At 46.0% G+C, this 12,870-nt stretch overlaps 1 non-coding gene across 1 annotated transcript; it reads left to right on the top strand.

Moving 5' to 3' along the window:
- Positions 1-11,957: 11,957 nt before the first annotated feature.
- On the top strand, positions 11,958-12,076 carry LOC141266882 (5S ribosomal RNA). Its single transcript, XR_012320903.1, has one exon. It is a non-coding gene; the product is annotated as a 5S ribosomal RNA (ribosomal RNA).
- Positions 12,077-12,870: the final 794 nt, after the last annotated feature.

The following is a 12,870-nucleotide window of genomic DNA, read 5'->3' as shown; positions in this document are numbered from 1 at the left end:
CAAAATGAATAAATATATGAATGTATGAATGAATGAATGAATAAATGAATGAATGAATTGTTGTGTTTACTCAGAAAATGTAAACATTTTTTTCCTTAGCAATATATATTTAATGAAGCAATACTCTTGTATTAGACATTACTTTATTAAATATTAATGTGTTTTCTCAATTGAGATATTGAACTCAAATAAAATCAAATGAGAATTAAAAAATGAAAAAATAGAAAAATAAGAAGTATAAAGTAAGAATAAAATTTTAAAAATGAAAAATAAAATTAAGAGTAAAAATAAGAATAAAAATAAAAATAAGGCCTTTAAATTTTAATAACAAATGCAGAGTAATTATATTCTCCATAAAAAATACCCTTATATCTCCATTATTTGGATGATTTCATATTTGTCATAACCTTGTACCATCAAAAAATATTAAATTATGCAACTTTGCATGTAATACCCTTCTTAATTATACCATAGTACCTTATTATTATTTCTTCTTTATTAAAATGTGTGGAAAATAAGTATTGATCATAAGTGATTATGTAATCAGGATCAAAAACACATTTTCCCCCTTAATACCAAAAATATTATTTTATAAAATTTAGGTATATATCAGAACCAAATTAAAAATAATTATTCTTCTAGAAATATTGTGCATAAATTTCATATCGATGAGTAGCATAGATTTGACTAAAGAGAGGTGTGTACCTATTTAGGTAACCATTAAAAATAATATTATAGTTATTCAAGAATATTATCATGTGGAAAATTATTCTAAATATAAATTTGCTTTGTAAACCATTTTGATGTGTGGTTGCCCTTATCCACTATTAGTTAAATCAAGAAATAATAATTATTAAAGAAATATAGAAATATATATATGTAGATAATACCTAATTATGTATTATATTTTCCTCAAAATTAAATATATTTTTGTACCTTCACATAAAGAAACATTTTTTTTTTCAAACATACAAACATACGAGGCCTCTGTCACATCAATCACACTTAGCAGCTGCTGATTTACTCATCTGTCACCTTCACTCTGACATTCACAGATCTGTTCAACTCAAACATTCCACATATGAAGTTTTAGATATATATATATATATTTAACCCAAAATTGTTGTATCCCAATTTATTAATGCGCATTGCCATATCAATTGAATATCTTTATATTTCTTTGACTATTCCCCAAGTACATATTATATAATATGAGAGTAAGTCACTGGAATTTCAGACACTTGAAAAAACTCTTGTCTTAGATTCTTTTTTCACTGACTGCCCGGTCTTAAGTTACATCAGTTGAAAATAGAATGAATGGGATCCTATACTATTAGCTCAAAGTTCAAAGGCCGCAGCTGTCACACGTCATGCTGTAAAGCTACTTTAATTTGCACGAACACTTCATGCACAGAAAATATTAGCAACACAAAAGAATTAATAAGTATTACATATATATTATAGTTCAACTAGATATATTGTAATTATTTTAAAATGTTATACACATAAAATCATGCAATTTTTTCACTTCCTGTGTGAATAAAGAAATAAATCCATTTTAGAATTCTTTGATCAAATCCTGCTTTGGAATGAAAACTCTAAGGAAATATAAGAAAATAAAATTAAATATCAAATTCATACAGAAACAGAATTATTTAAATATCTTATTCATATATTGGTTGGTTCTAATGTAATTCAAAATATTGCTACTTAAATTTATTTATATGAAGTTCTAATTTACTAATTAATATATATATATATATCTTATAAACGTATATATAAATACAATTATACGCAATCTGTTATGCACACGCCCGGACTGACTGGCGTGTGCGTGTTTATGTAGTGATTCCACTATGCCATGAACCGGAGAGTGCCTGGAGGGGCGTAACTAAGTATCTGCCCGATCCGACCAAGGTCGCACGAAGGCATACGACGCCAGTGCACCAGGGAGGAACCGAGCAGAGGAACCAGGGTCTACTCCAGGTCAGACTCCGGACACGGCTGTTGACCCACACCGGGGAATACAGGAACAGGCAGACTAGAGCACAGGCTGGGTAGGGTCAGTACAGACTGGGAGACAAATTCGAAACCGCAGACGCGGTAGACAGAGCTGAGCAAAGCGAAAACCGCAGACGCGGGGACAGAGCTGAGCAAAACGAAAACCGCAGACGCGGCGGACATAGCTGAGCAAAGCGAAAACCGCAGACGCGGCGGACAGAGCAGAGCAAAGCGAAAACCGCAGACGGGGCGGGCAGAGCAGAGCAAAGCGAAAACCGCAAAGGGGGCGGACAGAGCAGAGCAAAGCGAAAACCGCAGACGGGGCGGACAGAGCAGAGCAAAGCGAAAACCGCAGACGGGGCGGACAGAGCAGAGCAAAGCGAAAACCGCAGACGCGGCGGACAGAGCTGAGCAAAGCGAAAACCGCAGACGCGGCGGACAGAGCTGAGCAAAGCGAAAACCGCAGACGCGGCGGACAGAGCTGAGCAAAGCGAAAACCGCAGACGCGGCGGACAGAGCTGAGCAAAGCGAAAACCGCAGACGTGGCGGACAGAGCTGAGCAAAGCAAAAACCGCAGATGCGGCGGACAGAGCTGAGCAAAGCGAAAACCGCAGACGCGGCGGACAGGACTCTTTTCACACGGAACAGACTAGAAGGGAAAGGCAGAACCAGATACCCACAGGGTACTTGCAGAGAAGTAGCGAGTGGACCACAAACTCACAAACGGAAGTACAGTGACAACGAGCAGGAGTTAGGTACGAGTTCAGACTCTGCAGAAAAAGGAATGGAACGGACATAGAGAAAAAACAGGTAAAAGATAGGAGAGAGTTCAGACTGGAACTGAGTGTTCGGAGGAGACCGACACTGCAGCGGGATACAGGAGCGGGTCTGGGAATACGGCCCCCAGAGAGGCAGGACGAACAGGCAAGGAGCGTGTTCAGACTGGCCTGGAAATACAGCCTCCAGGAAGGCGGAACGAACAGGCAAGGAACGAGTACAGACTGCAGGTTAAGGTACACAGACAGGACACAGTACAGACACGGGAACTGATACCGCAAGGCAGGAGACATAGACAGGACTCAGTTCAGACACGGGAACTGATACCGCAAGGCAGGAGACAAAGACAGGACTCAGTTCAGACACGGGAACTGATACCGCAAGGCAGGAGACATAGACAGGACTCAGTTCAGACACGGGAACTGATACCGCAAGGCAGGAGACAAAGAACGGGACCCAGTTCAGACACGGGAACTGATACCGCAAGGCAGGAGACAAAGACAGGACTCAGTTCAGACACGGGAACAGATACCGCAAGGCAGGAGACATAGACAGGACTCAGTTCAGACACGGGAACTGATACCGCAAGGCAGGAGACAAAGAACGGGACCTGGCACCTTCAAAGTGCAAGCACACACTGAATGAAACACTATGCTCAGGCAGGGATAGATGGGAGCAGCTGAGCTATATACCAGGTGACAGACAGCAATAGGCTGAGGACGCACAAGGGGTGTGACCCACAGTAGGTACAAAAAGCAGGAAGTGATCGGGCGCTGCCCTTAAGCAGCAGAAACAGACAAACAGACAGCAAGGAGGGAAGCCAGAGAGACATTCTGGACTGGAGATCAAGTGCGCGCTGTTGCACAGTGGGAGATGGACCACCATGCAAGGACGCCGCCAGGTATGTTACAGTACCCCCCCCTTACGCCCCCTCTTCTTCAGGCCTGCCAGAATCTTCCGCAGGGAATTCGAAGGCCAGTTGTTCACTTCAAGGAGATCACTTCCACAGTCCACAGGAAAAATTGATTTCATCTGGATAGCTAGGATGCTACCTCCTATCCAGCCATCCTTGGCAACAGACGAAACGGGTGGAGTACCAATAACAGCACACAAGGAAGTCTCTCTCCACATATTTTCAGGTGGCACCCCAGAGGGTACAGGAGACAACTGGAAGTCCTTCACCGGGTTGGAGGGGGACAGAGACTTGGGGGTAATCTCTGCTTCGAGGTACATCTTGTCAAGCTCACAGGAAGAAATAGACGGGTTATCAGGTACATAATGAGGAAAAGTCACTGTCTCTTTGTTATCTGGTGGTACCCCGGAGAATTCAGGAAACAACTGGAGGTCCTCCGCCGGGTCAGAAGAGTGCAGAGGCTCAGAGAAAACATCTGCTTCAGAGTACACTAGGTCGGACTCACTGGAGGAAGCAGGCGAGGTATCGGGTACCGAGTATAGGAAAGTCTCTGTCCATTCACCACCAGGTGGCACCCCAAAGGGTTCTGGAGACAACTGGGGGTACTCCGCCTGGTCAGAGGAGTGTAGAGACTCATGGGTAACCTCTGCTTCAGAGTACACAAGGTCGAACTCACTGAACGAAGCAGGCGAGGTATCAGATCCAGGATATAGGAAAGTCTCTGTCCATTCACCACCAGGTGGCACCTCGAAGGGTTCTGGAGACAACTGGAGGTCCTCTGCCTGGTCGGAGGGGTGTAGAGACTCGGGAGTGACCTCTGCTTCGGAGTACACTAGGTTGGACTCACTGGACGAAGCGAGCGAGGTATCAGGTACAGAGTATAGGAGAGTCTCTGTCCTTTCGCTACCAGGTAGCACCCCGTAGGGTTCTGGAGACGACTGGAGGTCCTCCGCCTGGTCGGAGGGGTGTAGAGACTCGGGAGTAACCTCTGCTTCGGAGTACACTAGGTTGGACTCACTGGACGAAGCGAGCGAGGTATCAGGTACAAAGTATAGGAGAGTCTCTGTCCTTTCGCTACCAGGTAGAACCCCGAAGGGTTCTGGAGACAACTGGAGGTCCTCCGCCTGGTCGGAGGGGTGTAGAGACTCAGGGGTAACTACCACTTTGGGGTACCCATTGTCAGGCTCACAGGACGAAGCGGACAAAGTATCGAGTACCGAGTGTAGAGAAGTCTATCTCCATTTGTCATCGAGTGGTATCCCGGAGGATTCAGGAGGCAACAGGGGGTCCTCCACCAGGTAGTAGAGGTGCACAGACTCAGAGGTAACCACAGCTTTGGAGCATCCTTGTACATGCACACCGGTTAAAGTGGGTGAAGCATCTGATGCCGGGTGCAGGAAGTTCTCCTGTGTGGAGTCTGGATGGGCAGAAGTCTCTTCGGGCAGGAGAACCGGTGCACTACCAATGCACATTACCCATTGGGGCTTCTGCGGGATACAGGGAGATGAAGCTTCAGTAGGGACTTCAAGGTTGGGGTCAGGAGGTCTCAGGGAGGACAGACCCTGGCGTGACGGCTTGCCTCTACGTCTAGCACGTCTGGACTGCCTCTTGAGGTTGGGAGAAGTCTTCTGGGAAGCGTAGTCACCCTGTGAGGATTCTGGGTGGGCAGTAGTCTCATTGGGCTGGAGGACTATTGCGCTACCCACACACATTACCCATCGGGGCTGCTCCGGGATATTGGGAGGTGAAGCTTCAGCAGGAGCCTCCGGGTTAGGATCATCGAAGACCATTAGAAAGGCCACCAGGAAGGCCATTAGGTCCAGGAGGATCGGATCCTGTGTTTCATATAGGGGGTTGATCCATTCCAAGGCATCACCCGCCAGGTAAGACATAATGAATGCCACCTTAACCCGATCGATGGGAAAACATAGAGGGTAGAACTTGAAGTGTAGCATGCATTGCTCCACAAATGCACGACTTTGTCTTGGATCCCCATAGTGACGTGGCGGATCCGCAGGAACGAGAGCAGATAGATCCATCTGGACGGGTGCGTAATTCGCCTGGAACTCAGCTGAGAAAAAAAAAAATTATTTATTTATTTTTAATGCATGTATTCGCTGGAAAACTTCTCAGAGAGCGAAGGCCGTGGGGCTCAACGGGAACCATGGCCTGATCATGCTGTTATGCACACGCCCGGACTGACTGGCGTGTGCGTGTTTATGTTGTGATTCCACTGTGCCATGAACCGGAGAGTGCCTGGAGGGGCGTAACTAAGTATCTGCCCGATCCGACCAAGGTCGCACGACAGCATACGATGCCAGTGCACCAGGGAGGAACCAAGCAGAGGAACCAGGGTCTACTCCAGGTCAGACTCCGGACACGGCTGTTGACCCACACCGAGGAATACAGGAACAGGCAGACTAGAGCACAGGCTGGGTAGGGTCCAGTACAGACTGGGAGACAAATTCGAAACCGCAGACGCGGTAGACAGAGCTGAGCAAAGCGAAAACCGCAGACGCGGTGGACAGAGCTGAGGAAAGCGAAAACCGCAGACGCGGCGGATAGAGCTGAGCAAAGCGAAAACCGCAGACGCGGCGGACAGAGCTGAGCAAAGCGAAAACCGCAGACGCGGCGGACAGAGCTGAGCAAAGCGAAAACCGCAGACGCGGCGGACAGAGCAGAGCAAAGCGAAAACCGCAGACGCGGCGGACAGAGCTGAGCAAAGCGAAAACCGCAGACGCGGCGGACAGAGCTGAGCAAAGCGAAAACCGCAGACGAGGCGGACAGAGCAGAGCAAAGCGAAAACCGCAGACGGGGCGGACAGAGCAGAGCAAAGCGAAAACCGCAGACGGGGCGGACAGAGCAGAGCAAAGCGAAAACCGCAGACGGGGCGGACAGAGCAGAGCAAAGCGAAAACCGCAGACGGGGCGGACAGAGCAGAGCAAAGCGAAAACCGCAGACGCGGCGGACAGAGCTGAGCAAAGCGAAAACCGCAGATGCGGCGGACAGAGCTGAGCAAAGCGAAAACCGAGGACGCGGCGGACAGAGCTGAGCAAAGCGAAAACCGCAGACGCGGCGGACAGAGCTGAGCAAAGCGAAAACCGCAGACGCGGCGGACAGAGCTGAGCAAAGCGAAAACCGCAGACGCGGCGGACAGGACTCTGTTCACACGGAACAGACTAGAAGGGAAAGGCAGAACCAGATACCCACAGGGTACTTGCAGAGAAGTAGCGAGTGGACCACAAACTCACAAACGGAAGTACAGTGACAACGAGCAGGAGTTAGGTACGAGTTCAGACTCTGCAGAAAAAGGAATGGAACGGACATAGAGAAAAAACAGGTAAAAGATAGGAGAGAGTTCAGACTGGAACTGAGTGTACGGAGGAGACCGACACTGCAGCGGGATACAGGAGCGGGTCTGGGAATACGGCCCCCAGAGAGGCAGGTCGAACAGGCAAGGAGCCTGTTCAGACTGGCCTGGAAATACAGCCTCCAGGAAGGCGGAACGAACAGGCAAGGAACGAGTACAGACTGCAGGTTAAGGTACACAGATAGGACACGGTACAGACACGTGAACTGATACCGCAAGGCAGGAGACATAGACAGGACTCAGTTCAGACACGGGAACTGATACCGCAAGGCAGGAGACAAAGACAGGACTCAGTTCAGACACGGGAACTGATACCGCAAGGCAGGAGACATAGACAGGACTCAGTTCAGACACGGGAACTGATACCGCAAGGCAGGAGACAAAGAACGGGACCCAGTTCAGACACGGGAACTGATACCGCAAGGCAGGAGACAAAGACAGGACTCAGTTCAGACACGGGAACAGATACCGCAAGGCAGGAGACATAGACAGGACTCAGTTCAGACACGGGAACTGATACCGCAAGGCAGGAGACAAAGAACGGGACCTGGCACCTTCAGAGTGCAAGCACACACTGAATGAAACACTATGCTCAGGCAGGGATAGATGGGAGCAGCTGAGCTATATACCAGGTGACAGACAGCAATAGGCTGAGGACGCACAAGGGGTGTGACCCACAGCAGGTACAAAAAGCAGGAAGTGATCGGGCGCCGCCCTTAAGCAGCAGAAACAGACAAACAGACAGCAAGGAGGGAAGCCAGAGAGACATTCTGGACTGGAGATCAAGTGCGCGCTCTTGACAGTGGGAGATGGACCACCATGCAAGGACGCTGCCAGGTATGTTACACAATCTCTACTTAGGCAAGTGTATATATATATATATATATATATATATATATATATGAACTATTAGAAACTATGTAGCTACAATTTTACTGTGTAAGATTATAAATAAATATTGAGACATTGTATTACATTTTGATACAACATTATAATTACAGTTTTTCCTTAGCCACTCCCTAAACCAAATCTTCTGTCTCTCTCAAATATCTCCAGGAACGCCCTATTTAGGAAAGACATTTTTCTATCCTTCAAAACCTCAGAGAACTGCCTGTTCTTCTGTCCACATTCCGTGACGTCACTGTGAGTTGGTCGTCTCACCTGTCTCTGTCCATCAGTTTCAGCCATTTTCCTTTTTAGAGAATCACAGTTCTGACTGAGAATTAACTCATTCTGTGGAGAGATGGATCTTTGCACTGGCTGATATGGCTTCTAACATATATGTAATCTTCTACGTATTTGATAGAGTTCACTATGGGGATGACTCAGTCTAGGAGAGTTTGATATTGGCTTTTGGTAAGATTTTACCTTTCCTGGTTTTATAAATTTAGCTTGATTTATTTTCTTTTCACGATTCTCATGTTTTCTAACAAAATCCAGCATCTGCGCACATTCAAATAATGAATTTTTTTGTGATGCCATAATTTGGGAAACTGAATTTAGGAATTTGAATTTTTGTACAAAAGTTGTTATCATATGTTGTACTTTTCCATTTTTGATGAGAGCTTTGTACAACCGTTCAAATATGGACATGAATGTATATGTACATTCCTTCCTACCAATCCTTAGTTTCTGCAGATCTTCTATGTTGGGAAAATCCTTTGTGACACAATAAAACAAATATCTTAATCTGTCCGAATCCTTTTCCCATCCATTAGGAGAGTCATTTTCACAGGGCATTAAATGTAAACGTCTGGACAATGTCACAGGAATCCATATTTTAAATAATTGATTCCTCTCCTCATTGGATAAATCAAACTTATCAGAGAAGCTCTCAAATGTCTCTGAATTTCTACAGGCATGGATTTTGACATCATATTTTGGCATGATTTTGTATAATTTCAGCAAATTTTTCCTCATTTTAATTTGGAGTTGAGCCTGGGTAATTCCAGAATTCTCTGATATTTTTAGTGGCTCTTGTACGTCCGTTCCTCCTACGTCACTCACGTCTCCTCCCACATCACCTAGTATGTCGGTTTCTCGTATGTCAGTCATGTCTCCTCCCATGTCAGGTTTCTGTATGTCCGTCTCTTGGTCAGACCCAAGGTCACCTTCAGTTACAGACACGTGTCTTACTTCTTGTTCATTTTCCACATTACAGTCTGAATCAGTATCACCGTCTGACACTTCTACACTATTTTCCTGCTTAGAAATCTCTAACACAAGACTATGAAAAAAATCTACCAAATGTAGAATATTTCTCAATTTCTGTTTGTCTCTATTTACCAATTTAGAAGTTAACTGTAAATTCTGCAATTCACATTCTTTGTATAAACTGAGCCACAAAACTTCTATGTCATCTCCTACATTAACTTTGAAATTAATATTACTTTGTTTAGCAAAAGAAGAAATTATATCCATATTTTGCTTACCTTAAGATTCCTTGGCTTCTCTTTATCAGCACGTCCTGTCTTCAGTTTGTCTGATTCTTTTCCTGTGTGATTCTGTTCCTTGTTAGTACCTCTGCTTCCTGTCTTTCCTCAGTCTGTAGGTCCTTTCTGCTTCTCGTGACAAACTAGTGAATTTACTGACACGTGAACAACAGCTGTTCAGCTCGTCAGGACTCCCCCCTTGTTCACGGAAGAAATTCACTTACTTAATTAAAAAAAAAAAAAACAGGACTGGCTGGCTCACCATTGTAAAATAAAACTCTTCCTGTATTATTTTTTTCTACTGAGGACTTCTCAAAGTATCAATATCACGATATTCTTATAAAAAATGTATCTATTTATTCTTGGATTGTCCATTAAAAAGAATCAGATTGCAGCAGGTACATACAATAATTAGTTATAAAGTAATTGTCCATTTGTCCATAATTAGCTTAATTGTTGAGATTCACCCATCTTTCCTTGGATCCTGGCTGGTAAATCATGTCTTTGTCCAACATGTGTCCAGGCCTACGTGTCATCTGCTTCTCAGCATGAAGATTCTGTGTCTTGTGGGGTGGGCAGAGCAAGAGAGCCCCCCCTTTCTGTACCATGGGCTTTTATAGCCAGTCGTATGGACACCTGTTCTACATATGGTAGTGAACCAAAAATACACACACAAATAGCGCATGTCAACTAGACACGATGGCTGAGGCATAGAACTCGGAAAAATGATTATCGATTAACATTCCAAATGAATTTCCATTATTAACCATTTAACAGAGACCGCCTGGGAATGCCAGGTGCTGTAGGCTTTTGCTTTTTCCTTCCTTCCACCAGCAGGGGGCACTCTCTTCTATGCCTTTTTTCCATTCCCTTTCACAAGTGCACACATTCATTCTCTTTTCTTTTTTTCATTTGCTTTCTCTCTTGCGCTATTTCATCTCTGCAAAATACCAGCATCCTTCTGATCACCGTGGGCCTCCAGCATTGTTGCTTCTTTACTTTTAATACTAGGCTCCTTTTCACCAGGACCAGCGTCTCCCGCGTGGCTGGAGGCAACCACCGGTAACCCCAAGCAGAAGACCTTTGCAGGCAACACGACCCTCCCCCCTGAAGAGCAGCTCAAAGTCACTGGCAACCATCTCACCCTCTTCCTTCATTCACCCCTGGACGTCTCGCTCCGTCCCCAAGTTATGCGTCCAGCTTGCTCTTTCTGTCACATTACCACGATGAAGGGTTTAGCCTGCAGGAGACCCTGCGCCGAGACATTTTTGAAGACACCTGATGCAGCGGGTGAATCACTGCTAAACAAACCACACCTGTAGGGACGGCACAGCCTTTGCATGGACCCTTCGGAGCCCGCCCCGTCATGGCCAGATTGCTCGCCACCAAGCGATCCTGAGAAAGGCTGGCCGGGCGATTGATCGGACAGTGTCTACTGGCCATGCCACCTTGGATACGCCCGATCTCGTCTGATCTCGGAAGCAAAGCAGGGCTGGGCACAGACAGTACTTGGATGGGAGACTATTTTGATGACGTTTTGCCCTACTGCCCAGCTCGGCTAGCATGGAACGGCGCCTTGCCGGACACCGACCTTAAGTAACTTAGATGATGGAAGCCCCAAGGCCTCTGAGCCAGTTGGCAGCTAAGTACGCTACCCCGCCGCCTTAACGCAGGCCTGACACCGAACTCTTTGCCACGGCTAGGAGTGCTTATTGACTCAGCAGCTCGCCGTGTGGAAATCATGGCGTTAAAAGCACCCGGGGCCGTGAAGGGGCCAGGCTTTCAGCAGGTGCCCAGGGAAGGTTTTGGATGCCGGCCGAATAGCGAGGGCCAGCAGAAGTAACATGTTTCTCTGCAAAGAAGCTTGTGTAACCAAGCCAGACGGCTGACAAAGAGCTAACCTCAGTGCAAGGAAGGCAAGGAAGGTGCGGAAGGAATTGGGGAGGGGGGGGTGATTCCTGCTAGGGCCCTGAAATCATAAAACAGGCAGGAGAGTCTGACGCATGGTGACGGAGAGGTTGTAGGGGCAGATAGGGGGTGTTGTCACGTGCGAGCACGTGTGCATGCTGGCTTGTGTGTGAGAGTGCGCTTCCTAGGTGTGGCGCGCTGCATACAGTCAAAGGGATTGTTCCCTTTCATTAAAAGTTAATCCCCGGCTGCAGGCTATTAGAAAGCAACTAACCGCGCTCTACTCACCCTACCCGGGTCTACCGGTGAGTCTCGCCTCTGCTCCCGGCCTGTGGCATTGGCCGTGAAGCTGACGTTCCGTCGACAGCGCTGCAGCCGATCAGTGAGCTCAGAGGCTCTGAGCGGGGCGTTGTGTCTACAAGACCTTTTAAGGAAGCCAGCAAAAAAATTGAAGAGAAGGGAAAGCACAAAAGGACCTGGTCTTGCTGAGCACTGGAAAGGGCAGCCGGCAGCCAGACGTCAAAGTAGAAAAGCAGCAAGTGAGAGTTCTGTCTCTGCCTATGGCCACACCAATCTGAACATGCCTGAACTCGTCTGATCTCAGAAGCTAAGCAGGGTTGGGCCTGATTAGTACTTAGATGGGAGACCACCTGGGAATACCAGGTGCTGTAGGCTTTTGCTTTTTTCTTCCTTCCACCAGCAGGGGGCACTCTCTTCTATGCCTTTTTTCCATTCCCTTTCACAAGTGCACACATTCATTCTCTTTTCTTTTTTTCATTTGCTTTCTCTCTTGCGCTATTTCATCTCTGCAAAATACCAGCATCCTTCTGATCACCGTGGGCCTCCAGCATTGTTGCTTCTTTACTTTTAACCACTTCGCGCCAGAGCCTGTTTTTGCCTTCGTGACCGGGCCAATTTTTTCAATTCTGACCACTGTCACTTTATGAGGTAATTACTCTGGAACGCTTCAACGGATCCCCCTGATTCTGAGACTGTTTTTTTGTGACATATTGTACTTCATGATTGTGGTAAAATTTCTTTGATATCTCTTGCGTTTGATTGTGAAAAAATCGGAAATTTGGCGAAAATTTTGAAAATTTTGCAATTTTCAAACTTTGAATTTTCATGCCCTTTAATCAGAGAGATATATCACACAAAATAGTTAATAAATAACATTGCCCACATGTCTACTTCACATCAGCACAATTTTGGAACCAAAATTTTTTTTTGTTAGGAAGCTATAAGGGTTAAAATTTGACCAGCAATTTCTCATTTTTACAACAAAATTTACAAAAACATTTTTTTTAGGGACCACATCTTATTTGAAGTGACTTTGAGGAGCCTTTATGACAGAAAATACCCAAAAGTGATACCATTCTAAAAACTGCACCCCTCAAGGTGCTCAAAACCACATTCAAGAAGTTTATTAACCCTTCAGGTGCTTCACAGGAATTTTTGGAATGTGGATG

The sequence above is a fragment of the Phyllobates terribilis genome, unplaced genomic scaffold, assembly GCF_046119375.1.
Source record: "Phyllobates terribilis strain yellow unplaced genomic scaffold, ASM4611937v1 Scaffold_4__5_contigs__length_816908805, whole genome shotgun sequence".
In the NCBI taxonomy this organism is placed as follows: Eukaryota; Metazoa; Chordata; class Amphibia; order Anura; family Dendrobatidae; genus Phyllobates; species Phyllobates terribilis.
The sequence above is the reverse complement of the archived record's forward strand: the minus strand, read 5'-3'. Positions and strand labels throughout refer to the sequence as shown.